Genomic DNA, 24,991 nt, shown 5'->3' on the forward strand with positions numbered 1-24,991 from the left:
GGGAAACAGCGTCACTCAAGGAAGTTTTGGCTTCGCTGACACGGTCCTGAAGGGAAGTGGGTTTTATTGCACTGGAACGGGATGAATGTGTTTAATCAAGCAGTACAAACCTGATTAATTGTCTTAATACTTCACTTCGAATGGCCATATTTTTCCTAATGGAAGTGCTCTCTTTACGTTGGATTTTTCTCATAATTATTTGAAGTGTAGGCCTGTAGTTGATGAGGAATCACGGTGTGCTAACGCTACTCAAACAGCTTCGATGAAAAAAGGGAGTGTGATTTGGGTTTGTGGTACATTATGACAATCTTGGACTTGCAAGACTGAGGCGACGGTTCAATTCCCATCAACGTGTATTATATATGTGTTATTTAGCTCATCTATTCTACATTTTGAATAGATCACATTTGACATCTGACCCACTGAACACTTACTATTGAACATATTTTTAAACTATGGGCTATTTAGTCTTGTTTTAGGATATAATATAATTCATTGCACAACCTGTCAGGCTAAGTATAGAGCTATAGTCTACTACAATCAGTCGTGCCAAAAAAGAGACATTGTCTTTATTTTTCATTTTTATTTTATTGTGTCAGCATTGAACTGTACAACCATGTAGTGTTGTCCAACAAGAATGCATGGCGAATCAAATCCCAAACAACCTATGAAACAATGAACACGTTTCTATTGCACTTCATTTTATTGAGCACTAGATGACCTCCTCGAGCACTGTGTCATTGAAGCCTCGAGTAATGAACCATTTTTTGAAACAAGTGTCGAAGCTTCAACAAAGCCTCCATCGGCCATCACTACCTTCGGCTGCGTGCTCTAACACCATTTCAGAAGTGACTAACAGCAGACTTGGGAGCGGAGGAGGGATGACATTCAGGCTGGCTCGACTGCTCCTCCTTCTCAGACGTGGCGCGTCCAATCAGCAGCCGACATCCAGGACCGCACCTGCAAGGCGTCATCCACTCTCTCTCTCACACACAGACACACACAAAATAAATTGTGTTCAATCATGTTAAACTTGGTTGGGGCACAGCCATGGCTCTTTATATTTTATTTTTATTTTATTTTGTATTTTATTTTGAAGTTAGCGCTTTGCATTCTGGGCGATCCTCAGTACAGAGGAAGCTCATGAAGCAGGTGAGACGGTCTCCTCCCTGCTGAGACAGAAATTAATGCAATAAGTTGAGCTATGCTTCATCTAACTGTGTTTCAGTGTTTAAATGTGTGCTGGTGTCTTTCATTTAATTTTTTTGTTTGTTTGTTTGTTTGTTTGTTTGTTTTTAGCAAAGTTCGTTTTTTCTTATTGCTATTAAAAACGATTAGCATGCTAGCATGTCCATTAGCAGGACACAGCTCTCATACGGAGCACGTTGTCTCTGCAGGAGGTGACCAAGTTTCACGGAGCAAGTTATGGTTGTGTCCCATTCTGTTTCAGGTATGTGTGTGTAACTGGAAGAATGTTACAGTGTATAAAAATGGAGCTTTAGGGAGCGAATTATTGAAATTGCGAATGTCATTTTTTTGTATTTTGTAGAAAAATGTATTTTATTTTTAATATTATTTGTATTGTAGAAACAACAACTATACGATCACTACTTCAGTACAGAGGAAGCCCATGAAGCAGGAGGTGACCAAGTTTCACGCAGCAAGTTATGGTTGTGTCCCATTCTGTTTCAGAGAATAAACTGCTGCTCCACACCTGACTTCTGCAAGTCTTCATTATACAGCAAGCAGGACAGAATAGGAGAGGTCACATTGGTGCCGTGACTCGAGACTCTTTTGTTGTGCTACCGATGCTGCAGAGCGACCCGGGGACTGTTCTGCTGCTGCTGTTCATCTGCGGTCACTGAAGTCGGTCAGACGTGTTGCTTTTGTGCAGTGTTAGACATCAGATAGAGGGTTTATGTACTTTTATTTGATTTTTTTTTTTTTTTTTTTTTTTTTTTTTCAGTTTCCAGTCTAGGCCTTTTGTGGTTTCATCCTTTTGTTTTGTGGTATTGTGTTTTGTTAACTTTTTGGAAAGATGAGTAATCCTCAGGGTAATGTTTTTGTAACTCCTTTTGGTGCTGGCAGAGGGAGGGGTTTAATGCATCCTTCAAGTTTACTGTTTGAGAGTCGTAGTGTAGTGTTGGGTAATCAGTGTACACCTGGGCGCCCCTTGCTCAGTACTGGTGTTATCCCTCCCCCCAACTCAGATGCAAACCCTCATGCCCTTGCTAGCCAGGGCACGCATTCCCCTGTCCCGGACAGGCACAGCATGTGTTCCCCTGCACCTACCCCTGATGTTATTGCTGCTAGTATTGTAGGTCAGATGGGTGATGCATTGATTCAACAGGTCAGCCAGCGGGTGGCACAGGACATTATCTCTCACCTCAGTGCATCTGTCACTACCCCTTTACTCAGTGCTGCCCCTTCACCTGCCCATGCTGATATGCTAGCCAGTTCCCCTTTACATAGTGCTACCCCTCGACCTAGCCATGCAAATGTGTCTGCCACAAATGCTTTTGACGTGTCCCATTTGCAATATGTCCCTCATCGAAAGCTGAAGGAGCCCCCCTGCTTCAGAGGAGACAACTCAGACTCTGTTTCCGTCCAGGAGTGGGAGGAGCTCATGAGGAGTTTCATTAAGAGGGGGAATCTGTAACCTGAGGAACAAGCGGAGGAGATCCTTGTTCATCTTGGTGGCAAAGCAAAGGATGTTGTCAGGTTTGGGACCAGGAACAGTGGTATTAACATCACCTGTAACCCCGATGCCATTTATGGTCTCTTGCGGAAGCACTTTGATTCTGTTCCGTGTTCACCACTCCCATTAGCAGACTTTTACACCACTCTTCCTGGGAAGGGTGAGGATGCCTTTGACTACTGGCTTAGACTTAACCGCGCTGTTGACTTGGCCATTGAACGTCTGAAGGAGCAAGGAAAGTCACTGAATGACTCAGTGATCCCAACAGCTGCACATCTGGATCATCAACAGGGAGAAATGACTCTGAATATGACATTTACACCATGGAAGAAATCAAATATTGATTCTTTATTCAGGCTGGAGAACTGCTGGTTGACAAAGCTCAGCTGTGATTGGCTGCTCTCAGCTCTGAAGTCCAACCCCTCCCACCTCAGAGAGCTGAACCTGAGTTGGAACCACCTTAAGGATTAGTCAGTGAAGGAGCTGAGTGGAGGTCAGTTCACCCTCTTCACTCTCCAACTTCTATCACTCTTGTTGTTGTCGTCATGATTTTCACTTGACTGCTGTTGGAAATTCAATTTGCAGTCACTGGTTTGTGTTTGAAATGAGTGGAACTGGGTTTGGTTTCTGGGGTGTCCATTAGGTCAATCGTGTGGAGTCCTCGTCACTTCCAGCAGGTAGAATGGTTCAGGCAGGAACTCAGTGATCTTGGTCATAATGTACGATGTGCTGGATTTTGTTTTTATATGTGCTGGATTTTACAGTCAAAGGTAAATGAGACGAATCGGCTTCTGCACCGCTCAGATCAAATAAAGGAGACATAAAGCAGATTTCATTTTAAATCTGAAACTATAATAATTATTAAAATCAATGTATACTTCAGATACCTGCATTCTGTATGAGAGCAGACAGGGACAGCAAAAAGAGTTTAGCTGTTGTTTTCTTTAAATACACGCCAAACTACCGGGGTTGTTGCGTGAGCTTGCAATCCTGGCGTAAACTGACGGAGACGCCTCGCTCACAAAATACGCTTCAAAGTCACGCACAGCAGAAGCACCGGAGATCCTGGGAGATGCTGCTAGCAAAACATCTGCGTTCCACACACACACACACACACACACACACACACACACACACACCGATTGTATAGTAGGTAGATATTTTTGACTTGGCCATTTTAAAAGTAGCTTGCATGTTGAAAAAGTGTGAGCACCCCTGGTTTAAAGGTACAGAGTGTAAAATCCTGCCATCTGGTGGTCAGATTTCAGATTGCAGCGCTCATTCACTCACCCTCTCTCCTTTGTTGAGTGTCAGATTCTAAAGTCGACTTTTGACTTTGATTCTAAACTCTCCATCATTTCTTCTCTATTCAGGTTGGAGGGCTGCAGGTTGTCAGAGCTCAGCTGTGATTGGCTGCTCTCAGCTCTGAAGTCCAACGACTCCCACCTCAGACACCTGGACCTGGGTCAGAACCAACTGCAGGATTCAACAGTGAAGGTGCTGAGTGGTTTTCTGCAGAGTCCAGAATGTAAACTGGAGACTCTCAGGTCAGTTCACCCTCTTCACTCTACAACTTCTATCACTCTTGTTATTGTTGTCATGATTTTCACTTGACTGCTGTTGGAAATTCAATTTGCAGTCACTGGTTTGTGTTTGAAATGAATGAAACTGGGTTTAAAGGTACAGTGTGTAAAATCCTCCCATCTAGTGGTCAGCTTGCAGATTGCAGATTCTGAAGTGGACATTTCACTTTGATGTTCAGAGTGATGACACCCTGGAAAAACTCTCCATCATTATAAACTCTCCATCATTTATTCTCTATTCAGGTTGTGGTGCTGCAGTTTGTCAGAGCTCAGCTGTGATTGGCTGCTCTCAGCTCTGAAGTCCAACCCCTCCCACCTCAGACACCTGGACCTGGATGGGAACCAGCTGCAGGATTCAGGAGTGAAGCCACTAATGGATCTTGTCCACAGCAGAGACTATCAACTGGAGAGTGTGAGGTCAGTACAGGTGGAGGTGAGGGAGGATGAGGAGGAGACTGAAGAGGAGCGCTCCATCTAGTGGTGGCTGACAGAACTACAACAAGTGGAGCCAAACAGCAAGCTGTGTGTCACGACTAGTGATGGTGAGGTGAAGCCTCATGAGGCATTGAACCACTTGAGCCAACTGGTTCGAGAAACGGTTCATTTCTCGAAGCTTCATGTGCACACAAAACCACCTACTGGCCAAATGTACAATCACAGGCAAGCTGTGTCTCAACCACGTGTGATGCATTGAATTTTTGTGTCTGTTATGTCTGTTGGGAATGACTATGAATTGCAAGAAATGAATGACCAAATAATTTCTGTACATAAATTATATTTTTTGTTTTGGGTTTTTTTTCTCACTTATTTATGATTATTTTTATGGGTACTGATGCCAGTGGTTATGGGGATGCTCCAAACAAATTTTGTTGTTAACTTTGTTCAACAATGACAATAAATAAATAACTTGACTTGATAACTATGTGTATGATACATTTTTTGAATGTATTCTGTTTGTGCAATTTTTTTCTGAAAATGGCATGGGTGTAATCAGGCAGATGATAGTGAAAGTGATTGTGGGACTTGGAAAAGGGCATAGATCAGGGGTGCTCACACTTTTTCAACATGCAAGCTACTTTTAAAATGAGCAAGTCAAAAAGATCCACCTCCTATAAAACAGGAAAAGTCATTCAGAAATATATTTGTAGTCCAATGATAAAGAAAGAAAGGATTAAATGGGTCAACATGTTCCCATGTGCATTTATGCTCATCATTGCACAGAAAACTCATGGTTTAAAATTGTTTAGGTTATATCTGCCTATGTTTGATTTTATCAATAAAAGTGTGTTTACGTTAAGATGTTTTGCTGTATATTTTTGTGTTTTCCAGCGCATAGGTTAGGGATAATTGGTGTGTGTGTGTGTGTGTGTGTGTGTGTGTGTGTGTGTGTGTGTGTGTGTGTGTGATGCAGACGTTTTGCCAGCAGCATCTCCCAGGATCTTCAGCGCGTCTGCAGTGCGTGTGCACTTTGAAGCGCATTTTCCGAGCGAGGCGTCTCTATCAGTTTACGCCAGGATTGCAAGCTCACGCGACAACCCTGGTAGTTTTGCGTGTAAAACAACAGCGAAACTGTTTTTCCTGTCCCTGTCTGGTCTTTATTTGATCTGAATAGTGCCGAAGCCGATACGTCACATTTACGTTTCACTGTAAAGCACAGCACATTTAAGAACAAAATCCAGCACATCGTACATTATGACCAAAATCAACCAGATCCACCGTGTTTTCTAATCCTGCCTGAACGATTCTACCTGCTGTAATTGACGCAGATCTCTCTCTCTCTCTCTCTCTCTCTCTCTCTCTCTCTCTCTCTCTCTCTCTCACTCACTCCCTCTCTCCCTCTCTCTCTCCATGCGATCACCCAAACTCCCTTCGCAATTGACCAGTAGATCGCGATGGACGTAATGGGCACCCCTGGCATAGATGCTTGTGTAACATGGACATTGATGTACAGGACAGGGGGCTCCATCCTATCACCTCTCCTCTCCTTACTCTCTCCCTAAGCTCTCAAAACTATCTCCAAACTAAACGCTATCTAGTCTCAAACACTCCAAACTATAAACGCTATCCAAAATCTAGTAATCCAAACTCTCTCCAAATCTCAGTTGACTGCAACTCTCCTACAATAACCCCCATTTTGAATGGAGCCTGAGGGGTCTATATAAACCGTTAAAATATGAATTGCAGATATATATATATATATATATATATATATATATATATATATATATATATATATATATATATATATACATATATATATATATATATATATATACATATATATACATATATATACACACACACATATATATATATATGGGTCCACTTTTCTGCTGCAGCTGGCCATTTTCATTTTACACCGTCCAAATTTACAGCTCAGGGCGCTGGGACGAATTGCAAATTGTGTGCAGATACAGGCCTACACTTGAAATAATTATGAGAAAAATCCAACGTAAAGAGAGCACTTCCATTAGGAAATGGTCAACATGAAATTTCGTCTTCTACTGACACCTGCTGGTCAAATTGAATAGTTGCAAATATTGTGAAGAAGTTGTCATCTAATTCTAATCCTAAACAATATGGCCATTCGAAGTGAAGTATTAAGACAATTAATCAGGTTTGTACTGCTTGATTAAACACATTCATCCCGTTCCAGTGCACTAAAACCCACTTCCCTTCAGGACCGTGTCAGCGAAGCCAAAACTTCCTTGAGTGACGTTGTTTCCCAGCATGCAATGCGAGCTAGCGATTCACAATACCATTTCATCACAAACATGGATGTAAAAAAAATAAAAAGGGACGAAAAATGAAACTTCAGGAATACCAACCAATACATTGCAATACAAGCAGAACTGGGCCGAAGTTTTATATTATGTACACCATAATACAGCCTTCTGGTGGACAAGCCATACTATTTAATCCGTGTCCTCCTATGGCACGTCCGTGGGAGGAAGCTCATCGTAGAGGTCACGTGCTGGTTGCTCGTCACTCCACCAATCACCTCGGGGAAGGTCTAAGCCAATCGGTTGAGTGAGTGAGTTAGTGGACGAAAAACGAGAAGGTTGCTGCCGGAAATAATGCGCTACAAGTGGATGTGACCTCAGACTCCTCACCCTCCACTTTTTTTGTTTTGTATGAGCATTTAAAAAAAACAACAACATAATAATAATATGGATTTTGACCATGTATGTTTTGGAGTTCATTGAAAGACATTAATAAAAAAAAATATATAATGCATATATATATACATATGTACATATATGTGCATGTGTGTGTGTGTTTGTGTGTGTGTAACTTTAACTAACTTATCTATTTCTATCCATCTATCAAACTTACTATCTAGGGATCTTGATATTGTGTTGGCAGATGCATTATCACGTGTACATGTGGACTAGCTGCGAAATTCTTATTTCGGGGGAACTGAGGGTTTTCTTGTTTAGTTTTGTTTGTCGGTATGTTAATAGGGTTTGGTTCTTAAGGGAGGGGGTGTTATGACCCACGGGTGGGTCTAGGTGCCTCTATGTTTGTGTCTGTGTGTGTGTGTGTGTGAGAGTGGATGACGCCTTGCAGGTGCGGTCCTGGATGTCGGCTGCTGATTGGAGGCGCCACGGCTGAGAAGGAGGAGCAGTCGAGCCAGCCTGACGGTCATCCCTCCTCCGCTCCCAAGTCTGCAGTTAGTCACTTCTGAAATGGTGTTAGAGCACGCAGCCGTAGGGGTGGGCTGCCATTTTCTTTGTCCCCTCTTTTCTCCTGTTTATTAAGTATGTAGGGAGGTTAGCCTTTCTGTATTTGGCTTCTCTTTCTTTCTTTAGTTAGTTCTTAAGGCGAGCTAGTTGGAGTTTGGTTTATTATTTTGGCCTGGGCCCACCCTGAAGCCTTTGCTGCCCACCGGTTAAGTTGTTTTGTTTATTTTATTTACTGATCAATAAATGTTTTTGTTAAAAACCGCCAACTGCCGTGAGAAATTAATGAGCCTTGGGAGTGGGGGAAGGTGTCCCACACGTTGCGTCTCGGTCCCCCGAGACGGGACGTAACACCGAGTTTTCACCGTGACAGCAGGTTGAGCTCCTTCCGTTTTACAAGTGACGTCGTCACGTTAGGCTGTTCCATCCCTGCTAAATTCTTTAAAGAACTACCGTTAGTAAACTTTTAAATTATAATACGCTCTACACTAATTGTAATTTCCTGCCCGTGGTTCTATATAGCAACAGTTGACGGCTCATATCAGCAGATAAGCAGCAACAATCTGGGCATTGCGGGTGATTCATAAATATGTAATTTCTTATTAATTAGCCCATAGGTGTTGTACACCAGTGTGACACCAAATGCTTGTTGCTGACAGCAGTGAAGAAATGACACTCTAGTGGTTCTGCACATTATTATAAATAGAGTGATTCTCTATCATTACATCACAGGACGACGGCACTCTGACAGATTCCATGAACCTGGACACTGATGATCCAGACTCCGGTCCAGATGACACAACAGGCCACAGTGTAAACGGGTCAGAGCATGGGACTGGCTGCTGAAAGGATCCAGGTAGGTGGCGCTGTCATCCCAAGTTGTGTGGTGTGGAGGATCAGGGCCAAAGTTCCAGATGCTCACAGATGTGACTGTGGATTCAGGAGGAGTGTTTGAAGGCTGGACTCCCAACAGTGATTGGCTGCTGAGGACCTCTCAATCACAATCAGGTTTTTTAGTGGCTGTGAGATTGAAAGTGAGATTGCATTGTCCAGGTAGGAGGACAGCAGTCAGTCATGTTTCACCTCCAGTCATCACGCAGTGGTTCACATGAAGGTCCAAGAGGCCTACAGACCTACACTGAGTCTGGACGTGGTAGTACAGTTGGATCATTGTCTTTGTTGTGTTGTTTGGTCATTGTGATCCAATGTAATGTGAGAGAAGGACGAGTGCAGTTATATTGGAGTGAGTTATTTCGAGTATAATTGAAGTTTTAATGCAGAGTCTGTTTTTATGAAATGTTCTATCACCTGGCATCCATCCATCCATCCATCCATCCATCCATCCATCCATCCATCTTCTACTGCCGTATCTGGAGTCAGGTCTCGGGGGCAGCAGCCTCAGCAGAGACCCCCAGACTTCCCTGGACCCAGTCACCTCCTCCAGCTCCTCCAGTGGGACCCCAAGGCTTCCCAGTCCAGCCCAGAGACCTGGTCCCTCCAGCAGGGTCTCCTCCTGGTGGGACATGCCTGGAACACCTCCCCAGGGAGGCGTCCTAAACAAGACCCCGAGATGCTGGAACTCCTCCCCCTGAGGCAGGGCCTCCCCACCGACCCAGAGAGGGCAAACCACCTCATATCCAGCATTGATTTATCTGTTGGTGATTAATTATAATGTAACATTTATTTTATTTAAATTATATTTGAACTGAATTGGATTTGTTTGTAAAAGTGAGATTTATTTTCATTGATTCATGTGGTTTATGTTGAGACCTAGTGGAGAAGTGGGTATGGCCTACAGAAGGTTTGAGTACACAAGTTATTCAGATATGGAGAATCCCCATGGCAGGACTTCAGGAGATATATAATCAAAGTGTTAAAGCAGCAGAAATGAAACGTCAGTTGAGGTCAAGGTCACACAGGTCAGAGGTTGTGATGGCTTTTATTGTCAGAATATTGAATCATTGAAATATAATTATAGTTTGAGCTTGTAACAAAGTTTGGATGATATAACATAATCACATAAAATAAATGATCTGGTTTCCTTCTGATTCATTGACGTCCTTCTGAAATCTCCACACAAACATCTGGCAAGCATCAAAACCATGAATTATTTTGAGGGAAACTTCTTTTGTCTTACTTATAATTCAATAATGATTTGAGTTCCCATCACAGGTGTTGTGAATCACTTTATCTTTTCCACATGATTTCCTTATTTAAGATCATGAAACAGAAATAAAGTCTGTTGAAAAGTATTTTTCACCTCCAAAATGAAGATGTTATAGAACTCTGAAGTGAGAGCAGAGCAGTGTGTTGTTGATGTGTGGAACCTTCATGCTGAGATGTTCCAGCCGTGGATGATGAGAGCAGAAGCAGTGGTTGTGTTGCTGCTGCCTTCACTGAGCAGCTGCTCCAAGTCCTGCTTCTTCCACTGAGGATTCAGCTCCACCAGTGGCTTCTGGGACGTCTCTCCCAGTAACCACAGCAGCTTGTAGGGAGAAGCAGTCCGCCAGCCACCAGGCTGCACTGGGGTCAAAGGTCGTGACACACCCACACAGTGTTGGTGCATGCAGCTTGCTGTTTGGCTCCACTGGTTGTAGTTCTGTCAGCTACCAGTAGATGGAGCGCTCCTCTTCACTCTCCTCATCCTCACCACCACCTGCAAAGATAAGAAGAGACAGCAGGAGTCAGGACTCACGGTCCTTGAACGCATCATCACAGAGACGTTGACTGTTGATGAAGATGATGGAGTGACTGGTGAGAAGAAGCAGACTCTCAGTCACATGTCAAGTGTGGAACATCAGAAGGTCATGTGACCATGGAGTGTTGGACTGATACTGAGGCCTGATGAAGATGTACTGATCAATAATTGAGTGGTGAACTGAGAGAAGAAGCAGTTTGGCAGCAGATGTTGGATGAATGAGGAGCAGCTGGACGTCACCATCCTCCTCTCACACTGTGACTGGGAACACTGGACCTCTGCTGTGGGATCAACTGGCTTTGGTGCTGGAACTATCATCCAATGGTTCCAAACCAGTACTAACCTCACACTCTCCAGTTGATGGTCACTGCTGTAGACAAGATCCATCAGTGGCTTCACTGATGACTCCTTCAGGGGGTTCATATTCAGGTCCAGCTCTCTGAGGTGGGAGGGGTTGGACTTCAGAGCTGAGAGCAGCCAATCACAGCTGAGCTCTGACAAACTGCAGTCAATCAACCTGAATAGAGAATAAATGATGGAGAGTTTATAATGATGGAGAGTTTTTCCAGGGTGTCATCACTCTGAAAATCAAAGTGAAACGTCGACTTCAGAATCTGACACTACAGAATAAAATGGGAGAGGGAGGGCGAGCGAACGAGTGCTGCACTGTGTAGTCCATTACTGGCTCTTGATGATGTTGCTGCCTGGGCCCCCTTGCACCTAAGTAGGATTGCGTCATCCAAGATGAGTCACTAAGCCTTCAGCGTTCAACCAATCCACAACACGTGTGTCCAGGCTTCATGGGTCGCACCAAAAGCCATCCAGGATGAGAAGACACGGATCCATCAAGCCAGGTGAAAGCTATCCTGGATCAGTGCGCAATGCTCGCGGCTTCCTTCCATAGACCCCCGGTTATGGAGCTGGGATTGACGGATTGGCCATCTTTGACCTCCTCAGAAGCCTCCATGAGGATTTGCGCCTGGGACGGGGATTCAGACTCTCTACCGTCCAGTGTCACAACAACAACCTCATGTTACTCTTTGATGTGTCTTCATGTTTCTATAATAATAATAATAACAATAAACTTTATTTATATAGCACTGCTCATACACAACATGTGCAACCCACAGTGCTTAACAAAATAAAACAAAACAAAACAAAGAAAGGTAATAATAATAAGAAGAAGAACAACAATCATAACAATAACAATGAGAAAAAATAAAAAGCTCCACTACCCCTCCCCCCACCCCATACGGACCCACCCCTCCCCACCAACGCACACAGACAAACGCCCACCCCCATATTCACACAGACATTAGATAACACGGCTTGGCACTGAAGAATCTGATGAGGAAAGGCCACTATGGGGAGCCGTCCACACAAGGGGGCACCCTGGCCTGCAGCGCCCCTATGGGCAGACCAGGCGTAGCTCCCACCGTGAAGGGCCCCCCATGAGGAAACACTGGCACTAAAAGTATAAAAGGGAGAATAATCATAATGAGAAATAAACCAAATACATAAAAATAAAGTGTGAAACAGTGGCATAAAAATGGGTAACCATTATAAAAGTATAAAAATCAATTGAAGGTAATAAAAGGCATAAAAATAGTAAAACGGCATAAAATTAGTGGAGTAAGAGAGAGAAGAGTAAAAGAAGTCAGTTAAACGGCAGGTTAAAAAGGTACGTCTTGAGCCTCCCCTTAAAAATATCAACAGTCTCTGCGGCCCTGAGGCTCTCTGGCAGGCTGTTCCACCGAGTAGGGCCGTAATGGCTGAAAGCAGCCTCACCATGGGTTTTTTTTTTGACTCGGGGAACAGTTAACAGGCCAGTGCCAGAAGACCTAGGATATGATGAAAGCAGGTCAGTTAGATAAGATGGGCCAAGACCGTTGAGACATTTAAAAACTAATAAGAGAACCTTAAAATCAATCCTGAAGCGGACGGGGAGCCAATGCAGCGACTTTAAAAGCGGTGTGTGTGTGTGTTCCCTTCCTCTGGTCCTAGTCAGCACACGTGCGACTGAGTTTTGTAGTATTTGTAGACTGTAAACACTCTTTTTGGGAAGACCAGAGAGCAGGGCATTGCAATAATCTAGTCTACAAGAAATAAAAGCATGCATTAGCACCTCCGTGTTGGCCTGAGAGAGGAACGGGCGGATTCTGGCTATTTTCTTTAGATGATAAAAACCTATCTTTGTAATATTTTTTATATGTGGAACAAAGGTGAGCTCAGAATCAAAAACAACGCCCAGATTCTTTACAAATTGCGAGGGTTTAAAATCCCAACGTTTTGGTAAAAGTTCCTCTCTCCGGCCTTCAGGACCAATAACTAAAACCTCAGTTTTGTCCTGGTTAAGCTGTAGGAAATTCTCTGCCATCCATGATTTGATATCTAAAATACAGTTTAAAAGGGCATCAACTGGCGCTGTGTCATCAGGAGACACGGCAATGTACATTTGTGTATCATCAGCATAGCTGTGGAAGCTGATGCCGTGTTTCCTTACGACGTCCCCCAAGGGAAGCATGTACAGATTAAAAAGAACCGGACCTAAAATTGACCCTTGGGGGACCCCACATCTAATTTCATGCATTCTGGAGGAGCACGTATCCATACTTACAAAGAAACATCGATCTGTGAGATAAGAACGAAACCAGTTAAAAACAGTACCTGACAGGCCCACCAGGTTTCTGAGTCTATTTAATAAAATATGGTGATCTACTGTATCAAAAGCAGCGCTTTGATCCAGTAGCACCAAGACTGTCAGCTTCTGAGAGTCTGCGTTACACCTGAAATCATTGACGATCTTTAAAAGGGCTGTCTCAGGACTGTGGTTCTTTCTAAAACCAGATTGATAACTCTCTAAAATATTGTTTGTATTTAAAAAGTAATTTACTTGGTTAAAAAACAGTTTTTCTAAAATCTTACTTAAAAAAGGTAAGTTGGATACAGGTCGGTAGTTATTAAAAATGTTTGGATCCAAGTTGCTCCTCTTCAAAAGGGGCCTCACCACCGCCGTTCTAGAGGCAGCAGGGAAAACACCCGTCTGAAGAGAGCAATTGACAATATATAAAATCTGCTCCTCAAAGAACCCATAAAGTGACTTTAAGAGTGACGTGGGAATTGGGTCTAAAAGGCAGGCTGTGGGCTTTACTTGGGAGAAAACTCGACCAAGTGTCCTTGCATCAACTAGAGCAAAACTCTCCAGTGTTTCCTCAGATAAAAGTGGTTGTCCAGATGTGTCGAAAAATTGATTTTGATTAATTAAAATACTGGACCTAATGACATCAATTTTACTTACAAAGTGGTCTGCAAAATCCTCACAGAGGGCATCTGTTGGTGTCTGTACGTCCTGATTAAAATTTGTATTGGTTAAAAGATTGAAGGTAGAGAAAAGAAATCAAGGGTTTTTGCTATTGTTTGTGATGAGGTTGGAGAAATGGGTTATTCTTGCCTGTTTGACAGTTTTATTGTAAGATTTGAGTAGATGACGAAATGTTTCATAATGGACAGTGTTACGAGAGTTAACCACTAGATGGCAGCCAAGTTCCATGCAATATGCAGAGACATCTAGTGCGAGTTGATGACGTTGGCTTCCGGGTGTTTTACCTGATGAGCACTGTTCTAACCATAGATATATACAGAAGGCGAGATGTCTTATCCGCGCTGCTGGCCAATGGAATGGAACGTCCGCACTGGCGGCCATCTTGCCACAGTCACCTCGCTCCGCCCCTCTCACTCATAACTATGTATTCTTATTGTGCATGTTCTTTTAAATAGCCCTAAATTGCTCTATTTTCAACCGAATTTCGAGCGGTTTGGTTTGTTCCAAAGGTTATAAGCATAGTTATGATACTGCATACTTATTAATGATTTATAACCATAGGCTTTCATGTGAAAATAGCAAAAACACGCACACACCCGTATTTAATAAAAACATATATGCTAAACGCTAAACTAAACAAACCAGCACTAAATCATAACATTAATCAAACAGCTCCAACAATAGCTTACAGATGAAATGTGATCCTACAAGCTTTTGTTTGTGGACAGCGACGATTGCTGCATCCATAAGCGGCACAGAAGTTCGGCATTTTTTCAGTCACCGATTTCCTGTAGAAACCATAATGCATGATGCTGTAGCAAAGCAATCCAATTGTGAATCATTTGCGAATTAAGTTAAATGATATAGAAAAAAAGCTATTCTGTCTCTCCATATGTCAAATTGCTTGTTTTATTTACACCTACCAATCCTAATCCCTTTTATCACAACAAGAAAAAAGACGGCCTGTAATCTCAGGTTGTCACCGTTCGACTCTGAATCAAACAGGTGGGGGATGAGATATCAGCAGCTCTAGTTCATTGATCACCGTGTCTCTGCTGCATGAACTGATGAGACTGCGTTCATGCAGCAGCAACGTTATAGGAAACGCACCTCAGCGAATAACTACAACCGACACCACAAATATTGTATGTGAACAAAATACTAGTTTGTCCTGAAATAGCTGTTGGCTAAACTTAACTTAAGAAATGAAAATCTTAGTGGTCTCAGTCGTATTAACTTGTGCAGATAGGCTGCCATAGCACCATTGTGTTTTTTTTCTAATAGAAAGCTGCACTCTCAACATGTTCAACCATCCAGAATTATTGCTACGTTATGAACGTTTGTAAGAAAGCAAACCGTGTGCAAAGCCGTCAAGTTTTCAGCGAGATCAGAGTGTTAATGTTTGTTCAGATCACTCACGTTCCCTCACATTCACTACATCAGACAGTGACTGCCTGACTGTGGAAAGATGGCGGCCAGTGTGGACGTTGGATTCTGCGCCGTGAGACATCTAGCCTTCTGTATATATCTATGGTTATAACTAGCGGCCATACAATAAAAGTAGCGTATCTACAAAGATTGCATGACTGTATAAAAGAAAGAACGAAACGTGGTGTCAGAAGCGGAAACTTGCAATGGAGCTAAACTGCTAAGCTAATACCTGACGAACCATGGCTTTTTCGATTCCTGTACCAGACGCAATGGACATGAAGGGCGACGTATATAACAACTGGACATTCTTTAGAGCACAATGGGAAAACTATGAGATAACAACGGAACTGGACAAAAAAGAAGCAAAAGTAAGAGTAGCCACCCTGCTTACAGTAATGGGCAAAGAATGTCACATAATACAAAGACATCTTCACATGTCAGCGGAGGACAGAGACAATCCACAGAAGAATCTGGATGCACTACAAAAACACTTTGAACCTTCCAGAAATGTAATCTACAAGTGCTACGTATTTAACACTGCACAGCAGAGTCAACATGAGTCAACAGAGCAATATGTTGCAAACCTGAGAAAGCTAGCAGACAAATGTGAATTTGGTCCCCTGCGAGATGAATTGATCCGTGACAGATTAGTGCTTGTGACTAAAAATGCAAGTACACAAGCACTCATGTTACGTGAATCAGAACTCACACTTGCCAAAGCAATAGACATGTTTAGAGTCAGCGAACTAGCACAAATTCAAAATAAGATAATAACTGGTGTGGAACAGGAGAATGTACACTTTGCACATGACAAACGCTGAGAGATGCGCCCCTCATTTGCACCTCAGCATAATTACAAAGAGCATATGGGACATGCAAACAAAGATAAACGCCCAAATAATAACCTCTGTCGTTACTGTGGAGCAGTGCATGACAGAATGAAATGCCCTGCATTTGGCGTCATCTGCAAAGCCTGTGGAAAGAAAAACCACTTGCCACTGCAAGAGTGTGCAAACAAGCCCAGCGCAAGACACGGGTGAACTTTCTTGGAGAAGACAGAGTAGAGGAGGAAGAAGAAATGGAAGAGGTGTGGTTCCTATCAAACATAAACGCTATGGAACAGGAAAACGAGAAATGGTTTGTCAACCTCAAAGTAACACCGTACATGACTGAACCAGTATCATATGACCCTAGCCATACAATCACATGTCAATTGGACACAGGAGCCACAACCAACACCATAAGCTTCAGAGATCTACAGCTCATCACACAAGATGGTAATCCAGACATACCAGCCAGCAAAGCCACCATTAAACTGTATGATGGGTCACAAGTGAAACTAGCTGGGTTGTGTCACCTCAAAGCTGACCATGATGGACAAACACACAACCTGAAGTTTCAAGTTATACACACGTCACAAATGCCTCTGCTTTCTGCAAAAACATGCAAAAGACTCAACTTGCTATTTCATACACCACACAGATATGTCATCTACAGCGGTCTCACGCAGCACAACAGGGACAGATATGCATTTCACAACCACCACAGAGGACATCATCTCAAAATACAACAACGTGTTTGTAGGCCTTGGCTGTCTTCCTGGTGAACTACACCTCGAGGTGGACCCCGACATTAGGCCTGTGCATCAGGTGCCACGACGAATTCCCATTCCGCTCAAACACAAAGTCACTGAAGCCATACGATGCATGGAGAAGAATGGCATCATCAAAAGAGTCACAGAGCCAACACAATGGATCAGCAACATGGTTGTCATAGAAAAGCCAGGAAAGCTGCGCACCTGCATTGATCCCAGCGCACTCAATAAAGCTCTACAGCGGTCACACTACCAGATGCCAACAATAGAGGAGATACTCCCAGACATTGCAAAAGCAAAAGTATTCTCCGTGCTTGATGCCAAAGATGGCTACTGGCAAGTCAAACTTGAAGAAGAGAGCAGTTATCTGACCACCTTTTGGACCCCGCTTGGCAGATTCGGGTGGCTAAGGATGCCTTTCGGCATAAAACCAGCTGCAGAAGAATATCAACGCAGGCAACATGAGGTGTTGCAAGGCCTGACCGGTGTAAGTGTCATTGCAGACGACATTCTTCTCTACGGCTGTGGAGACACTTCAGAAGAGGCACTAACTGACCATGACAGAAACCTGACTGCCTTGCTGCAGAGGGCCAGGGAGGTCAATCTAAAGCTCAATAAAAAGAAGCTGAAACTAAAACTATCCAGTGTCCAATACATGGGACATCTTCTCACCACAGAGGACCTTCGCCCTGACCCAGAGAAGGTGGCAGCGTTTCAACACATGCAAACACCCACTGATGTTAAATCGCTACAGAGATTCCTGGGGTTTGTAAATTATCTTGCCAAATTTCTTCCTCATCTCCCAGATGTGTGCGAGCCTCTCCAACGCCTGACAGATAAGGACGTGGAGTGGACATGGCTATCACAACATGAATCTGCCGTTGACACTGTGAAGCAATTAATCACATGCCACCCAGTACTCAAGTACTACAACCTGCAGGAAGAAGTCACACTACAGTGTGACGCCAGCGAGACAGGCCTAGGTGCAGCTCTTCTCCAGAATGGGCAACCTGTTGCATTCGCCTACTGAACAGAGATATGCGCAAAGGTGGTGTACAAGCAAGGGAAGGATCTTCATGTGGCAGATTTTCTGTCGAGGACTTAACAGCCAAACACACAGCATGCCCACATGCAAACACCTGCCACCATCTATGCCATGGGCCTCACCACCGAAGACCTACAACGAGTCGACCACCTCGCAGACACGAATATTTCAACAGCTACACTGGAGTCCATTAGAACTGCCACAATCAAAGATCCACTATGTTGTGCACTGCAGACTTACATATTGAAAGGGTGGCCCACAGCTACACAAGCAGTAGTTCCAGAACTGCGACCTTTCTACTACTCTGACGACTGGGAACTAGATGAACTTTCAGACACAACTAGTGATGTTCTCTCTGACACGGGGCTTCGAACCACGCCCCACAACTCGGTAGGGTTTTTTTCTGAAGCACTGCTCCGGAGCTTGCTTCAAATCACGTGACTGATGACGTTTGAACCACTTCACTGCTTCATCCAGACTGAATCAGCTGGCTGGTTTGGTTCAGTGGGCGAGGCTTTGAAAGACTGGCAGGTCTCAGTTGAGTTTAAAATGGATGAAACGGCGCAATGCGTTGCCTATCTGGTCGATACCTTTTGGATTGATTTGATCAGCTTTCGTATTGCTTTCGGTTTGCTTTCTTATTGCTCTGCAACGGAACCAACCAGGAAGAGATCTCAAGTCTGGGAGCATTTTGAAATCGTGCCGCCGAACAAGGTCATTTGTTACAAGCGTATTACTCAACTTATTCATACAATAACAAATAAAAGCCCTGAAAATGCTGAGTCAACTGTGCGCCGGTTAAAATCTGAGTGTGCGGCATTGTTGCGGAATGTACCGCATGAATAGGAGCCGCCATCTACTTCGAGAGCACAGCCAGAACCAGCTGCATCTTCCCAAGGGACAAAAATTATAGAATTTGGATCAATAGACTTTATTTGTATTTTTTCATGTACAGACTAAACTTTATCTAATGTTTCATTTTCAGCCATTGACCTGTGGAAGCTGTTGGACCGGGACGCTGAAGAAGCGAGGGCATCCAGCAATGCTACTGCTGATGCCATAGTGGAGGTGCAGTGTTATCACAGGACCCTCTGGTGTACTGGATGACACACAAAGCTGTATACCCAAACCTATACAAGCTAGCAAATGAGTACCTGCCTGGCAACACCAGCATCCTCTGTGCCCTGCGAGAGGGTGTTGTCGAAAGCTGGGGAAATAGTTTCCGAAAAGAGAAACACCCAAGCACCTTAAGCCCATACACCCCATCTGTACATAAAATATATAGAAAAAAGAAAAAGGAAAAAATGTATGTATATATATATATATATACATATATGTATATATATATATATATATATATATATATGTATATACATATATATATATATATATATATTCCCTGGTGGAAGATGACTGGGACAACAGTCAAACAGACAGCAGACTCGAGCACATAGTTGGTGACAGGAGGGAAGGGGCTTCAGAACTAGAACGGGCTCCAGTGTTGACTGATGTGCCAGGTGTCCCCCAATGTGGACATTTAGGCCTCAAGCAGACCAGAACCAGATCCAACATAAAACCTCCTGAGAGGTACCGCAAAGAATTTGTTGTTTAAACTTTCTGAAGAAGGAATGTCATCTCTTGTTTATTTCTGTGCCACTTTGTTCATGTGGACTGTTCATTTTTTTCTAATGTTTAGGAGAGTGAACTAGTCATTTCTGTTTAACCTGTAGCCAGCTATTGTTGTTGCTGGCCACGTAACTCTCATCCGGTCACTGTTGTCCATTTTCAACTGCTTTCTTTCCATATGTTAAAGCAGATGTTACGAAAGTTAACCACTAGATGGCAGCCAAGTTCCATGCAATATGCAGAGACATCTGGTGCGAGTTGATGACGTTGGCTTCCGGGTGTTTTACCTGATGAGCACTGTTATAACGTGCGGCCATACAATAAAAGTAGCGTATCTACAAAGATTGCCTGACTGTATAAAAGAAAGAACGAAACAAGGACAGGAGTTGGGGAAAGAACACCTCACCCCATCAACAACCACAGAATCAACGAGGCAAACGTCCCTGTCACTGTCCCGCCACAAGGGCGAAACGTCAAGGAATGGTAGTTCATGGTTGATGACCCTGCAGCTGACCCGTGGGCACCGAAAGAAGTGCGACAGGCAGCAATGCCAAGCAGGAAATGTCTCCTACCTGTACATTTACAGTAAGTCATAAAATAGCTATATTGCATTTATTTTTCAGTGTTTTAAGAGTCCTTTCATTAAAAAGCTAAATACCATGAAGACACATATTTTGTGGAAACACACCCACTCCCACATTCAGGTGGAGGTCCTCCACCCCCGCGAGATGTCCCGGTGTTGAAACTGTAGGAGGCGGCGACTCTCACTGGAAGTGTCGGGACTGTTCTTCGCTGTAGGGGAGCGCTCCTCGTGGAGCAACTCCACTTCCGGTGTAGGGAATGCGTTATGCAGCGTTTTCTTGCTTTGCATCGCTCCTCTGATGAAGTGAATGTTTTTATGTCCTGCAGCGTGTTGTTTTTTTGCGTTTGCACCACGATCCTTTTTTTGTACCGTTTTAAACTTGTATTTGTGTTTGTGACTTTGCGTCGTTTCCGTGCTCAAATACGCGATTGTCCCGTATTTGGCAACTAAAAAAGCTGTCCCGTAATGAACTGAGACGTGACGCACTTGACTTTGTCTCCACTCCGCCGCTCCGGCAACCCCAGTGTCCACGCTGAGAACTCTGTCCTCCGCAGTTCTTGGCATTTCGGCTCGCATTCCCAGAGGTGGGCAATGGGCATTCATTGGATCAGGACTACGTTGACAAGATGGCCGCCGTGAGGCACACTCAGCACACTCGGCTCTGACCTATACTGCTACGCCGGTTTGTACCTCCACCCTGAGCACAAATACCATCCAGAGTTTTTACCAGAGACTAATATAACAGAGCACCAACAGTTGCTCACATTCTGTTCCACTCCTGGACACCGGAGTATCTGCAGATACCTGGCAAAGTTTTATCCAGGATACGTTTTCACCTCAACGGGCCCAGAAATGGGCCCGCGCTGGTAAGTTTCGCTGTTTGCCGGACCTAAACCCACTCTGATCTAAGACAACAAAACGCAGCGGACTCCTCTTTGGAGTCCTCGCGTGTAAGTTTTCCACTGCGGCCCACAGCCATAACCACCAGTAAAAGAGCTACGAGCTACGCCGTTTTGCACTACACTGTTGCTGCCGGAGTTCCTTTTCTGGTTTCCAGATTGTCCCGCCTGCCCCCCGCATGGCTCCACTTACCTCCCCACACGAGTGTGACAGCTGTATCCACAAATCGCAGAAGATCGCGGAGCTGGAGCAGCGTATCTCCAACCTCTACTGGATCAGGGATGAAGAGATGAGGCTGGATTCTGTTGTTAGCCTGGGTCCTACTGGTCCCGATTCAGTCGGACTCGCGGATCTGGATTCAACCATCCCGATGCTCGGTCCCGGTTCCACGGACACAGATCCCGGGCTCACTGGCTCAGCTCCGGCTGAGAGATCGGCCCTAGCTCCCCAGCTCCGCGCCAACGAACCGCCTGCCGCAACGACACCTGGGCTAGTGTCTTCAATTCCACCACTTAATTCCATCCGGGAGGATACGTGGCTGGTGCAGGGGGCTAAGCCTAAATGGCTGAGCGGCAGTGCGAGGGCAGCTTTCACTTTTAGCCCCAATCCAAGGCTCCGAGCTAACAGCTCCACTCCCAACCAACAGCACTGGTCCACAGTGCTGGGAGGGCGGGGGACGCGACCCAGTCCGTTACCTGCTCCGCCTTGTGAGCTTCAGATGGACAACAAATATGACATCTTGAGTGTTGAGGACTTCCCTCCCCTCCAAAATGACCATCTCGCCTCCTCTCTGACTGGTCCACTGCCAGCGGCCCGGGCTGTTGGGTCGTCTGCGCTGGAACCTCCAGTCAGGTCCGCAACCTCCACCTCTCGGCGCAGGTTGGTGAAGGAGGCTGCTCTCAGGGCGCGACGACGTTCTGGTGGCGCTCTGGGTCTTGTAGAGTCGTGCGGGACCCCAGCCTCCGCCGATGATGTGACACTGTGGCACCAGCGCTCGGCCCCTCGTCCTCAGCCACTGTTTGCCCCAACCACCGCCATCATTGGTAGCTCCATAATTAGAAACGTCCGTTTCTTCAATGCCACCACTCATTGTTTTCCAGGAGCCACCGTCAATGACATTAAAAACAAACTCCCGGACTTGTTGCAGTCGTTCCCACACTCCATTAAACGTTTGGTCCTGCACGTTGGAGCCAATGATGTGCGTCGTCGGGAATCCGAGCTGCTAAAGTGTCACTTTAACGATCTGTTTGTGGCCCTGAAGAATTGCGGGATGTCAATCTTCATCAGCGGTCCTCTCCCGACACTTGGCCTCGGAGCAGAGCGGTTCAGTCGACTCCTGCAACTTCATTCCTGGCTCCGCGCCGCCTGCACCACCATTGGTTTTAACTTCATTGACAATTTTAATTTATTCTGGAATCGCCCGTCGTTTTACCGTCATGATGGACTTCACCCAAACAAATTAGGTAGCCGCACGTTAACCTCAAACATCCACTACACCATACAATCAGCGTCTCTCACACCTGCGTGACTGTCTTCATGTCACACCCCCTGCTCAGTGCCGACCACTTCCTCTACGGAGCACCCTGTGGACATTGCCTCCTGCAGCGCCTCCCACAGGGCACGCTTCCCTAGTGCTGATAGGACTGAGCTTGCTACTGCTGTTCCACCAACAGCTCCCATACCTGTAATAATGAATCATCGACCATATAAACGCAACAAACACATAACCCACAACCGCACAACCCACGCTACAGGCAGACTTTCCCCCGAGACATACAGACAATTTGGTTTTAACAGAAGCAATCTTTTATATTAACCTGGCCGTGCTGAACGTGCGCTCCCTTTTAAACAAATCTTTTATCATAAATGAATTGATTTTAGATAATAAGTTAGATGGTATGCTTTTAACAGAGACATGGCTTGGCACAGAGGCTCCAGCTGTCCTCACCGAGGCTTGCCCACCAAATTTTAGCTTTTTATTTTCTATCAGGGGATGTAAGAGAGGAGGTGGAATGCATCAATTTTTAAAAACAATTTAATGTCAAAGGAAGTTTCTTTTAACAGTTACTCATCATTTGAGTACCACGCTTTTGTTTTTAGCAGTCCACCAATTATTTGCATTAATGTATACAGACCCCCGCATTACTCAACTGCTTTTATCAGTGAGCTCTCCGACCTTTTATCAATCACACTGACAACTTATGATAGAATTTTAATAACTGGCGATTTTAACTTGCACATCGACAACAACTTTGACCCACTGTCAAAAGAGTTTTTACACCTTTTAAACTGCATGAATTTTAACTAGCACGTCACACGGCCTACTCACAACAGGGGACACACCCTGGACCTAGTCATAACCTATGGCTTGTCCACTGGTGTGTCCTCTGTTGTTGATCTGGCCGTGTCCGACCATTATTGTGTGTATTTTAACATTGCCAGTTTTAACCAACAGGAAGCCCCGGTGAGAACAGTGAGGAAACGCTGCCTTACCTCTGAGGTGGATGCAAATTTTATTGAGGTTTTAAAATGCACTCCTGCTGAAATTTTACCTGCACCCTGTGATTTTATTGTTGAAAATTTTAATAGCAAACTTAAATCCACATTAGACTCTGTGGCTCCACTTTTAACAAAAACTGTTAAACCAAAGCAGCTTTTATCCCCGTGGAGACATAAACCAGAGATTTTAAAATCAAAAAGACAATGCAGGAGTGCAGAGAGAAGGTGGAGAAAAAGCAAACTCACCGTTCATTATGAAGTTCTTCATGAACAACTAAAATGTCACAATAATACAATCAAACAGGCAAGAATCTCCCATTTTTCAAAACTTATCATAGAAAACAAAAATAATTCAAAGTATCTTTTCTCCACCTTCAACCTTTTAACTAATAATAATCTTAAAAAAAAAACCCTGAGATGCCGTCTGACGCTCTCTGCGAGAACTTTGCAGGCCACTTCAGAGGTAAAATCGATGGCATCAGGTCCAGTCTTTTAGCGCATCAAAATGTATCTTTTAATACATCTGGACTGTCATTTTTATCCAAGGAAACACTGGAGAGTTTTGCCCTGGTTGATGCAAGGACACTTGGTCGAGTTTTCTCCCAGGTAAACCCAACAACCTGCCTTTTAGATCCAATTCCCACATCACTTTTAAAGACATTTTATGGATTCTTTGAGGAACAGATTTTATACATCGTAAATTGCTCTCTTCAGACGGGTGTCTTCCCTGCTGCCTTTAAAACGGCAGTGGTGAGGCCCCTTCTGAAGAAGAGCAATTTAGACCAAACTATTCTTGACAATTACAGACCTGTATCCAACTTGCCATTTTTAAGTAAGATTTTAGAAAAATTTGTTTTTAACCAATTAAATTATTTTTTAAGTACAAACAACATCTTAGAGAAATATCAGTCTGGATTTAGGATGAACCACAGCACCGAGACAGCCCTTGTAAAGATTTTAAATGATATGAGGTGTAATGCGGACTCAAATAAACTCACAGTCCTGGTGCTACTGGATCTAAGCGCTGCCTTCGATACAGTAGATCACCACATTTTATTAAACAGACTCAGAAACCTGGTGGGCCTCTCTGGTGCTGTTCTTAACTGGTTTTGTTCTTATCTCACAGATCGCTATTTCTTCGTAAGTTTGGATGCGTGTTCCTCCGGAAAACATAAAATTAAGTGTGGGGTTCCCCAAGGGTCAATTTTAGGTCCAGTACTTTTTAATCTTTACATGCTTCCCCTTGGGGATGTCATCAGGAGACACAGCGTCACCTTCCACTCTTATGCTGATGATACACAGCTTTACATTGCTGTGTCTCCTGATGAC

The 24,991-nt window shown here is 44.2% G+C and overlaps 1 long non-coding RNA gene across 1 annotated transcript in view; it reads left to right on the top strand.

Annotated features, from left to right (window-relative positions):
* Positions 1-4,449: 4,449 nt before the first annotated feature.
* Positions 4,450-24,991, top strand: part of LOC142879627 (uncharacterized) — a 200,832-nt gene continuing 180,290 nt past the window's right edge. The window contains exon 1 of the long non-coding RNA XR_012925330.1: positions 4,450-4,714. This is a non-coding gene — a long non-coding RNA (uncharacterized LOC142879627). The remainder of the gene's footprint in view (positions 4,715-24,991) is intronic.

Source organism: Nelusetta ayraudi, unplaced genomic scaffold (assembly GCF_046127955.1).
Source record: "Nelusetta ayraudi isolate G7.1 ecotype Tasmania unplaced genomic scaffold, CSIRO-AGI_Nayr_v1 ptg000137l, whole genome shotgun sequence".
Classification (NCBI taxonomy): Eukaryota; Metazoa; Chordata; class Actinopteri; order Tetraodontiformes; family Monacanthidae; genus Nelusetta; species Nelusetta ayraudi.